Source organism: Phasianus colchicus, chromosome Z (assembly GCF_987193195.1).
Source record: "Phasianus colchicus chromosome Z, bPhaCol1.hap1.1, whole genome shotgun sequence".
NCBI classification, from domain to species: Eukaryota; Metazoa; Chordata; class Aves; order Galliformes; family Phasianidae; genus Phasianus; species Phasianus colchicus.
Genome location: NC_143476.1, coordinates 91,697,117 through 91,708,035, shown reverse-complemented (window position 1 = coordinate 91,708,035; position 10,919 = coordinate 91,697,117). Strand labels below are relative to the sequence as shown.

Genomic DNA, 10,919 nt, shown 5'->3' with positions numbered 1-10,919 from the left:
CAGAGGAGGACGCAACTCCCCCCTGAGCATCAACACTGCTTTGTGCCAGCCCTGCCCTTTCGGGGGTTGAGCTGGGTTGTTGGCTGCTGATAAATACCTGTTCTTAAGTGAGTGCTCTCCCTGGGAAGCAAAACAGTGGCACACAATAGAAAATGTGTAGGAATTATTGTTTTGATTAGATTTTAAGCTCTCTGAGGGGGACTATGCCTTTCCCGTAAAATCTCTTCTGTACATGGCTTCAATACCTTGGTTCGAGGGGTGAGACTGACAGCTTTCAGATGGTTGGATAAACAGACATCCTCTGGACAGATAGACATCCTTAAATAGGCAGACACCTGTGGACAGACCCCTCTGAACAGACATACACTCTGGACATGCAAATGCCTCTGCACAGACAGACATCTTTAGATAGGCAGATATCTTTGGAAAGACAGATACCTTTGGACATGCCAACACCCCTGGACAGACATATGCCCTTGAACAGATAGGCATCCTCAGACACACAGACATCTTTGGACAGACAGACACCCTTGGACACACCAGCACCCCTGGACAGACTGACCCAGCATACTGAGAAGTTGCATTTTTTGCTGGTGAAAAAGACATGTTCCAGCTGCCCATCACTGATGTGCAACAAACACAAAGCCAAACTACAGTCAAGCTGTGCTGGGCTTTGAACACGTGCAGGTTGATTGGGACAAACACAAGGCTGGGCCTTCCTTAAACTTAGCCTACTGATTAGTGCTAAAATTATTTATTTATCTTCTGCTCTATGCACGATGTCAGAAGGTGCTTCAGAGAACACCCACTTTCACGGCGGCTGCATCTGACCACGGAAAAGGACACCTTCCTTCTGTAAATTGTGGGGTGAAACAGCTTCTTATTTTTCAGTGTTCAGATACAGGAAAGTGTTGTAATTAATGCTGTGAAAGGCACACAGTGACATCTCAGTTGCAGCAATGTGCAGGGAAGGATCTCTTCCTTAGAGTGCTTGGTGATAAGATGTTCATCTGCCACTGTCAGTGCAGCTTTTCGTGCTGCCTTCCCAACCTGCAGCTGGCTATAAACAAGCTCCACTTTCTGTAAAAACAGTGAAGCTCCATAGAAAATTCCCAGGAACATTTTGCCTTGCCTAGTTTTCTTCTCATCACGTTGGTTTTACAAATTCTGTGCACCACAGCTTGGAAAGAAGAGCTGATTTTAGAATCTGCTCTGCCAAAAAGTGCTGGTGATAGGATGGGAGGTGATGGCCTCACGTTGTGCCAATGGAGGGTCAAGGTGGGTATCAGGAAAAATTTCTTCTCAGAAAGAGCGTTCAGGCACTGAACGGGCTGCCAGGAAGGTGGTGGGGTCACTGCTCCTGGAGCTGTTCAGGAAACACCTCAGGGACATGGGGACATTCCGTGTGCTGTGACCTGGTGCAGGAGTGCAGAACTGCAGGTTCCACTCCAGGTGGAATATTCCTCCAGAGCAGTTTCCAATAATGAAACAAGCAAAATTGCAGCAAAACAGCATCAATACTTGCCTGGCTGCCAGCAAAGAAACGACATCCAGCAGAGACACATGACAGGAATTTTCCTAATGCTAGGAAAGATGTGGAAGAGAAGAAATGCATTTGAAATAGGGACAAGAATTCAAGCAGTCAAGGAATGAAGAAGCAGGAATGCGGATATGCTACATAAAAGAAATCAGGGCATTGATCTGTTCTTGGGTCCAGCGGAGGAAACACCCAGCGGATCAAACACGTGCTTAGGAATCTTTCCCATTTTTTTACTTATTCATACAAATGGGACATGCTCCTTTTAACTCTACAGGAAAGTTGTGCTTTGAAGATTTGCACACCCTGAAAGGAACCTTTCCAGAGCTGGCCCACCTCCTTCTTTGCTTTGCCCGTGCATGGGTCCTCCAAGCAGTGAGGGTGCCCTGGTCTGACTGGCTGCACCCCAGATAGTTTTAAAATCTCTTTAAAAACGAGCGTCTGTAGCCTGCTGGCGTGTGAAGCTCTATGAATTTATTATCAGAACCGTCTCCTTCCTTCCCCACACTCAGCTTTCACTGCTGGATTGCAGCATCTCCGCTCATTCTGAAAAACCATTCCCCAGGGAAGGAGGGAAAGAGAGAGCCACCTGCGACTCTAATCATGGTGCTGCATCAGTAAGCATCCCCTCCTGAAGGCCCTCGGCTCTGTGCTGCTTGCAGCAGCCAACAAGCGTGAATCCAGCTGCAAACAGGGCTGTGAAGGAGGTGGCACCGGTGGTCAGTGTGTGGGGGACGAGGATATCCCAGCATTCTGGTAAGCAGGAGAGAATATCAGAGACGCCTGAGGTGTGGTGGGCATTTCACAGGCTTTGCCATCTGGGCTTGGGGTGGACACTGAGATCACCACAGTCACGGAACACGGTGGGAGCAGAGGACTTGAGGAGGAAGGACAGTATAGTGGCCATAAAAAGTACTGAGACACTGTAGGGGGGAAAGCAAGAGTAGGCATGGGCACCATGCGGTCTGCAGGTGGTCAGATGAGCCTACATGGACTTGGGTGTACTTTGCTGGAGCCAGAGTGGAGACAGATTGCAAGAAGATTAATAGGACAAGAGGTAATGGCTCCAGGCTGTGCCATGGAAGTCTCAGGTTGGAAGTTAGGAACAATTTCTTCTTAGAAAGAGTGGACAGACACTGGCACAGGCAGCCCCAGGAGGTTGTGGATTCCTCTAGAGGTGTTCAAGAACCATGGAGATGTGGCATTTGGGCATATGGTCAGTGGGCATGGTGGGGATGGGATGGGGTTGGACTTCGGGATCTTAGGGGTCTTCTCCAGCCTTAACGACTTTGTGGTTTTACTTAGGAACATCACTTGTGGGGATGGGTTGCGGTGAGACTTGGGGGTCCTGTAGGTCTTTTCCAACCCTAATGATTTTATGATTCTATGAGCCAGGTTGAAGGTAGGTTGAACCCAGCTGTGCCAATCTCATCCAGCAGTTTGGAGCAAGCACGGAGCCAGCCTGGAGCCAGCTTGCATCAAGGCTGGACCCAGTTGCACCTGGCTGCACCAGGCTGTCTCAGCACCAGAGCCTCTCCAGTTTCCCTGAGTCACTCTCTTGAATAAAAGCCCCAAATTTTCTGCTGATACAGCTCCTCAGGTATCTAAATGCTTTATTGAATGTCTGCCCAAGTGTGTGTAAGTGCTTTCAGGTTAGACAGCTGCTGAACAGGGTTTCCTGGGACAATTATTTTGAACATAAGTACTAAAATCCTGCTCGAGTCCTTTTTAAGTGCTTGAGTTGTTTTGTTTTAAAAAGCTGGTGCTGCATCCTTATACCTGTGTCCAGAGCAGTCCCAGACATATATTTCTTTTAATTACATTTGCAAAAACACTTGCTGGACTCCACTGCACTCAGTCTTATCTTCCCATGCATGGAACTGCCCTGGGACGCTGCCCTCACCTCCCCGAGGACAAACAACTCTATTGGGGAAAATACTAATGAAAGGGCTAAAGCTGGGAAGAGTAGAGGAGCGATTAGTGGTGTGCATGCAGCTGAGCTTCCTGCAGATTACTTGTATTTAGACCTAATCCCCCGCATTGAAAAAAAATCCCAAATCTCTTCATTTTTTTAATGGAGTGATTATCACAGACTCCAGAATGATTGTGTAAAAATTAATCCCAGTGGATGAGGTCGGGTTTGGAGCTGTGCTGTGGCACTGGTAAACAAACCTGTCCCCTTGGGCTCATAGCCTGGGCACAGCACCGGTCCAAGAGGGTTCTGCTGTGATGGATCCATGGCTGTCCCAAAGGGGCCATGAATATTGCATGCTGCAGGGATGCCTCGCTCTGCTCTGACAGCAGCCTCCAGGACATGCAGGCAGGGGAAGGATGGTTTGGGGTCAGCCCCTTTGTGCCCAGCTGCACAAGAGGACTAAAGGGAGCACGGTGCTACATGGTCACCTTTCCCTTCCCATTTACACCTGTGTGGCTCCACTGATTTCTTTATGATCTGCCAGGCAGAGATGAGAGTGGAACTCGGCCCCTTAATTAAGTCAGAACGATGGGAAACGATTACCCCTGTACAAACACACGGTGCTGCAAAGGAGCAGTGCATCGTTCAGGGATCAGGGCCTCTCCGCAATGCTGACGCACCGAGGGACACCCAGCGGGGGGACAGATGTGCTGCCTCCCCCTGCCAATTTCATTAATTAAAGTTCTAATTGTGCTAAGAGAGCTCTGACCTTCTAGGAGGACCCTTGCCCTTCTTTGAGAAGAAAATTGGATTATTCCTACCACTGCTGATTGTTGGTGCCTTCTTCGCTGCTAAGATATTCTCTCTCTTTCCCCACAAAATTACTTCAATAGGCCAAATGTGGAGCTTCCTACAATGATAATGGATACATCTATTTATTTATACAGGCACAGGGAATAGTCATTCAATAGGCAGTTTCTAGAGAGGGCAATAAATGTATGCAACAGAGGTTCCACTTGTCTCTGATGATGTTTTAAGGATTTGAGATGGTTTAAATGCTCCAACGGCTTCTTCTTTTTAACACAAAGACTGTGTGGGAACTGGGATTGTTCAGTATGGAGAAGAAAAAGCTCAGGGGAGATCTCATTGCTCCTTACAGCTTCTGAAAGTCGGGAGTGAGGGAGGAATCAGCCTCTGCTCCCAGGTAACAGCAGTAGGATGCAAGGTGATGGCATCACTGTGTGCCAGGGGAGGGTCAGGATGAATATGAGGAACAATTTATTCTCCAACGATGGCACAGGCTGCCCAGGGAGTGGGAGAGTCCCCATACCTGAAGGTGTCTCAGAGCCGTGAAGATGTGGCATGTGGGAACGTGGTCAGTGGGCATGGAGGGGTGGGGCTGGGATTGAGGAACTTGTGATTCTATCTTTCCATGGTTCTTTGATTGTAAGCTATAGGAGCAAAGCACATCACCACTGCTGGCTCACGTGGCCTGGGATCTAACATACCACAGTGGAACTTGTTTATCCCATTGTCTCCAATATGTTACACTCAAAGGCAGCTCTGTAATTGTTGTGGGAGGGAAAGATCCTGGTGAAAAAATCAATTAATGCTCATTTCCTGTATCACTGTCACTGACGGCAGAACTGCTAAGAGCCAGCCTCTTGTTTAATTGCTGGTGGGTAGAAGTTATGCACTGAGGAGGAGAGGCAGAGGCTGGAGAGCCATGGTGCTGGCTGGGCCTGTGCCCTGAGCTGCTGGGATGCAGGTGCTGCCCTGGGCTTCATGGATGCAGATGGTGCCCAGATCTGCAGGGATGCAGATACTGCACTGAGCTGCTGGGATACAGATGGTGTCCAGAGCTGCAGGTTTTAGCCCAAGCTGAAGGGATGCAGGTGCTGCCCTGAGCTGAAGGGATGCAGATAGTGCCCTGAGCTGCAAGGATGCAGATATTACCCCAAGCTGAAGGGATGCAAACGGTGCCCTGAACTGCAGGGATGCAGGTATTGCCCCAGGCTGCAGGGATGCAGATTGCCTCACAGTCCATGTCAGGCTGTGTGCAGACTATGTCCTGTTGCAGGGTGACTCTTGGCAGCGCTGCAGAACCAGGTGTTTGGCAACGTGCAGTCATGTTAAAAAGAAGCTAGGAGTCATCGGTGATAACGTTAAATAACATGATTACGAAATTTCTTCTGAGAAAACAATTTATCTTGGAGCTTTCCTGTGCCAAGCCTTCCTGCTGGTGGCTGCCTGCAGCCTCGAGTGCCCATTGACCACAACTGGGGCAGAGACCCCGGAGGGACAGGCAGCAGCAGCACTGCCATGGGGCCATGGGCATCTTGGGGCTGTCCCACACCTTTCTGTTGGTGTCTATGAACAGCAGCCAAACTTCAACAGATTGAAGTCTGTGCTATTAAGGAATTGCTTATTATCATCTGCAGCTTTTAACAAGTGCTTGGCGGTAGTTTTACAGCACAGGGAAGTGCAAAGGTGGAAGAAAGTGGGTGCTTCAGAGTTTAGTGGCAGTGAGTCACTGCCCGCCCCATGGGCAAGGGAACTTTGGATCCTCATGGCCGCATAGGCAGCCCCCAACTTCCAGCACAAGGTCTCCAGGCAGATGCCCCATGCCCATCACGTGGTCTCTCTTTCTTAAATACTAAATCAAGGGATTATTCCTTAAATGACTCTAATTTTATTTTCTGGTCCTGGCTAATGAGCTATTTGTGTAATGAATCATAAATTACTTACAGCAAAATCTTTCTTTTACTTAGAATGGGTAAAAAATATGTGGCTGTGGCCACAGCCCCTGCCCGTGCCTGCAGCGGTGGATTGCTCCAGCTGAACCCTCTGATATGCACAGCCCTAATTTTGCAGATGAACAGCTTCTATTTCATTAAACGAGCTCTGAGCAGAATGTTTGTCTTAGTTATATCCAGAAAATTAATTCATAGAACTTAATCTGGTTAGCATCTGATTAATGGGATTTTTAATCACCCGTAATAATGATAATAAAAGGCTTAAAGCAATAACAGAGGAAAAGGTGTGTATTCGTCTTGGCTGCTGCCATTGTCCTGACCGTCGTTGGTGCCACGCCATAACTCACAGCATTTGGCATTGTTTCGTTCAGATCTATTGATCAGGAGAAGAAACAGCCCTCGTTTGAATCTGATTCATTTAACCATTTTTGTAACGTTACCTCTGATCAGGAGGGGCCGCTGGGAAGCAGGCAGCGCAGCCTCCTTGAGCTGAGATACATCTGCGCGTCGCTCCTGTGACACAAACACCATTAAGCCCATGTCTCTGATAATTAAATGCCCGCTGCGTGACACCTGCAGTCATATTTGTTGTCAGATGTGGCACAGGGCACCGTCGTGATGCATTCAGTGTAAGAGCGGCAGAGGTGCTTACCTCTGGAATGTGACTCCGGTGGATATCTGACTTTCATTTTGTTAACAGGCTAAAAAAATGTCTACTGTGCAAAATGCCAAAGCCATCAATGCCCGCATTGCTAGGGGTACAACTGTTCAGGGCAGGGAAAATCAGCACCATGCACTGCAGGGGCTAGGCTGGAGCACTGCCCCGTGTGCCTGCAGATGTCCCTGAGGTGTCCCCATGGCCACATCTGGGGCTCTGAGTGCACAGCATCCCCCTGCTGAAATTGGAACGGAGCGAATCGATGCACTACTCTTTTCGGGATGAAGGGAAATTGCAGACTGAAGATGACTGGAAAGAATGAGATGGATGGGAGTAACCGAAGCTCATCCTCCGCAGGGGGAGAAAAATGCAGCAGAAAGGATGGTGGCAGCAATCCGCCCTCGGTCGGTGCTTTGTATGGAGAGCCAGAGCAGGAGCACAGGGTGGGAGCTCTGCTTGTGGAGGTGGCTCTGCAGTGTACACAGTTTGTGGCAGCAAGTAGGCGCAGTGGAGAGAAAAACTGGTGCACACTGAGCTGTCACAGGCAGTGACACGGGGTCTGGATTTGGACTGGAGTCGTGTGACATCCAGCACCCAGTGCCTGGTGCCCGGTGTCCTGTGCCACATGCCGTGTGCTGTGCACCAGGAGACCCCCCCCATAGGCTCTTTACCCATTCCCAGCACAGCAGCTTTCAGGCTGATTGCCTTTCCTCCTGGTGTCTCTCTGTAAATGAGGCTGTTCACAGATGACAGATAGTGCTGCTCCCCCCAAGCATCCATCCTCAGCGAGGCAGTGCCACAAACCATGGGGCTGCTTTGCTTCCTGCCAGCCCCAGGTTCAGCTCTGGGGGTGCCGTGGGTTGTTTGGGGACAGTTCTCCCTCAGTTGATCAAATCTCCACAACTGGCACTTCCATGGCTGTGAGGACATTAAGCTATGGGGACTGTGGGGACACTGTGGGGAGTGGTGGAGCTTTATGGGTACTGTGGGGTTTGGGGACTGTGGGGACACTGTGGGGAGTGGTGGAGCTTTATGGGTACTGCGGGGCTATGGGCACATGGGGCCCACAGAGCAGCCCCACACTGCCTCCTCCATAGAGGTGGGTGCTGGCATGAGGATGCTTAGGTGCAGGGCATTTGGCAGCACGGACAGGAGAGGACCAGAGGCCCAAATCCGCAGGCAAAGTTAATTGCTGTAATTTACCTCCAGTTGATAATTCTTTGCTGATTGACACCCATGAACATGCTGCCAGGTGCCTTTAGGCAGAAGGCTCCTCGCTGTGTCCCACATCCCCTATAGGCAGAGCTGAGCCCCGTGTCTGAGAGCAGTGGGCATCCACCAGCAAAAGCCAAATGTTTTGGGGGCTGTTGGTGTGCCAGAAGAGCTGTGGGTCTCAGCTTCTCCGAGGGTGTGCTCACATTGCCGCCAAGCCAGAGCATGGCCGCTGTTCATTACCCTGCTCCCAGATGAACAGTAAGTCTCTGGAACAGTACTTACAGCCTGTAATAATATTACTGCTCGGCCTGCTACATGGTCCCTCCGTCATTTTTTCAATTAAAAAAGGACCGATGCTCTATTAACCTTTTGGCTGCTACTCCATTCTTCATACAGCCGCCGGACTGAGATTGCAAGCCATGTATTAAAAAAGGCATATATTACTGTAAACCGTCTCCAAGTTTTCTGTCATTGGAAAGATGAAGTATCATTTTTTTCATTGAAAAATATGAGACAGTTTATCAAATGGCTGACCTCTGAACCGGCGGCGAATCCCTTTGTTACCTCGAAGCGCACGGCAACGTGCACAGCACACCGCTGCCACTCTGCCCCAGTGCCAGCCCCGCCGGGCTGTGACGCACGCGGGTTTTCATGGCTCTTCCCCTTGATTTGTTCCATTTCTCTTTTCTCAAGGCATTGGCTGCTGGTTGTAAGTACGGGTAGCTGCCAGACAGCCCCTTGTATATAACAGCCCCAAACACGGTGTTTGTGGATATATCATCATCCCCTTAGATTGCTGCAACGCACGTACGCTGTCCCATAGAGCCAGCTTGGTGCCCTGTTGGGACAGCACTGTCCCACAGAGTCTCATTGGTGTCCTGCTGGGACAGCACTCCGCCATAGAGCCTGGTTCACAGCGCAGAAATCACTGCCTGCTGCTTTGCTTAGCAATTTATAAACATTTTACACACTTACCATCAGGTTGTGCTCGGCTGTTTTATACTTCCCACAGCACCTGTGGTAAAGTACACAAATTAACTGTAAAACTTTAGAGCCTTCTTCCTCTATTGACACAAGGAATGTAAATCAGTGTGGACCCCTGATTTGTGCCTTCTCTTTCTGCTGATGCCACGATACCTGGGTTTTCACACCGTGTTTTATCACCTGCCCTCCTTGTTGCCGTAAATTCGTGCTGGTTTCCTCTACACCAACCTGCATTGGGAAGCAATATACCTGTTTTAAACAGCTGCACTTGGCCCTACCATGTTTTCTCCTGTAATAACACGTGCCAAATTTTTGAATGCATGTATGCAAACGTGTGTGCCACCAGCCCCACCAGGACCTCGGGGGATGTCAGGTTGGCCAGGCACCTTCCTTCTTTCCAGTCATAACCAGGGGCTTCTTGCACTGCACGGACCACGGCGGCCCTGCATGGAAGGTGAGGAGGTGCCAGCAATCAGTGCGCAGCAAACTGTACAGTGGTTTGAGCTGCGGAGCCAGAGCAGCATTCAGGCTGTGCCCTGCTGGCTTCCAGCACATCCACAGGCGAGCACAGGGTGGGGCTCAGCACAAACCCACTGACATTCATCAGCCGGCTCTTCTGGCAACTGCTGCAAACTGGATCAGCTGCAATTGACCCGGGGAACTCGCTGGATGCGTTCAGAGAATATTGCAGGGGATAAAGCATAATATATTGCAGCTCTGCTCTCTAAACTCAGCCAGGCAGTGATCCGTCAGGAGGAGTGCAGAGATGGCCACAGCCACAGCACAGCTCGGTGTGGGGCAGGAGGAGGCTCCTGTGGGGCTGTGGGTGGCTCTGGGGGGGCTGTTTGGCTCTGCAGTTCACCCAATTGCAAAGCAACATGCTCGGTGATGCCGGGCTCCCTCTTACCAGAGCCTTCTCTGAAACACATGGGAGAGACCTGGGCGCGCTGGTTCGATTTTCAGGATCCACAAATAATGGTGCACAATACATTGTTTGCTAGAAATTACCCGAAGCTCAGCCCTTCTGAGATCATTCTGCTGCACAGGAAAGAGACCCTGTTGCAATCAATAGGTTCGCCATGGTCTCTGACTGTCCACTGGCTATTATTTTACTGGGTTTATTTTGCTTGCGGTCCCAGCTGCATCAATATAAACATTCAAACAGTTCCTGGGTTTAATCATTGTAGCAGTGATCAGCGTGCATGCTTTCTTTTTTTTTTTTTTCAGAGGTAGCACCGGTCTTCAGTCTAGAGAGCAGGCGAGCTGTCTGCTGCAACATTTTGCTCCAGTTCATGCCCATTGCTGGCAGCTCCTGCCCACTGCACTGCAGCCCTGCCATGAAGGAAACAGAAATGATGGACAAATACTCATGCAGTGTAGCTTTGGGTCTGGGCAGCCCCTACGTTTGTGTGAGAACATACAAAATGACTCTGAGAAAATGAGAGTAAAAGCAGTCAATCTTATGCCCCGTAAATTGGGAGATAACTCAATATGAATATTGCTATTGAACTTTCATCCTGCCGTGCCATGTCAAAGTCCACGGATTGTTCATTAGGATAACACTTTGAATTTCACTCATTATCCCCCAGTGCTGGGTCTGTCTGGAAGGTCTGCTCCAGAGGGCAGTCAGTCCTGTGGGACACTGCCAAGGAAACAGCAGAGCCATCAGCACAGGACACATCCCCACGGCTGGGGGCCCTCGTGCCTCATGTATCTGGCAGGGTACAGACCTCACATTATTTCACTGGTTTTCCTGCAGAAGTTTTCATGTTCTGCAATCAGGGCATCTCTCATTCTCTCTTGACAAGCTCCACACATCAGGCTCTTTTAGCCTGGTTCTGCGCAGTGTATTTT

At 49.7% G+C, this 10,919-nt stretch overlaps 1 long non-coding RNA gene across 2 annotated transcripts; it reads left to right on the top strand.

Annotated features, from left to right (window-relative positions):
- The first annotated feature begins 8,706 nt into the window (after positions 1-8,706).
- Positions 8,707-10,535, top strand: LOC149913187 (uncharacterized). Of its 2 annotated transcripts, none has more exons than XR_016462127.1 (3): positions 8,707-8,790; positions 9,412-9,519; positions 10,293-10,535. It is a non-coding gene; the product is annotated as an uncharacterized LOC149913187 (long non-coding RNA). The 2 variants fall into 2 exon arrangements; XR_016462126.1 differs by having other exon boundaries at positions 8,708-8,790; positions 9,307-9,519.
- Positions 10,536-10,919: the final 384 nt, after the last annotated feature.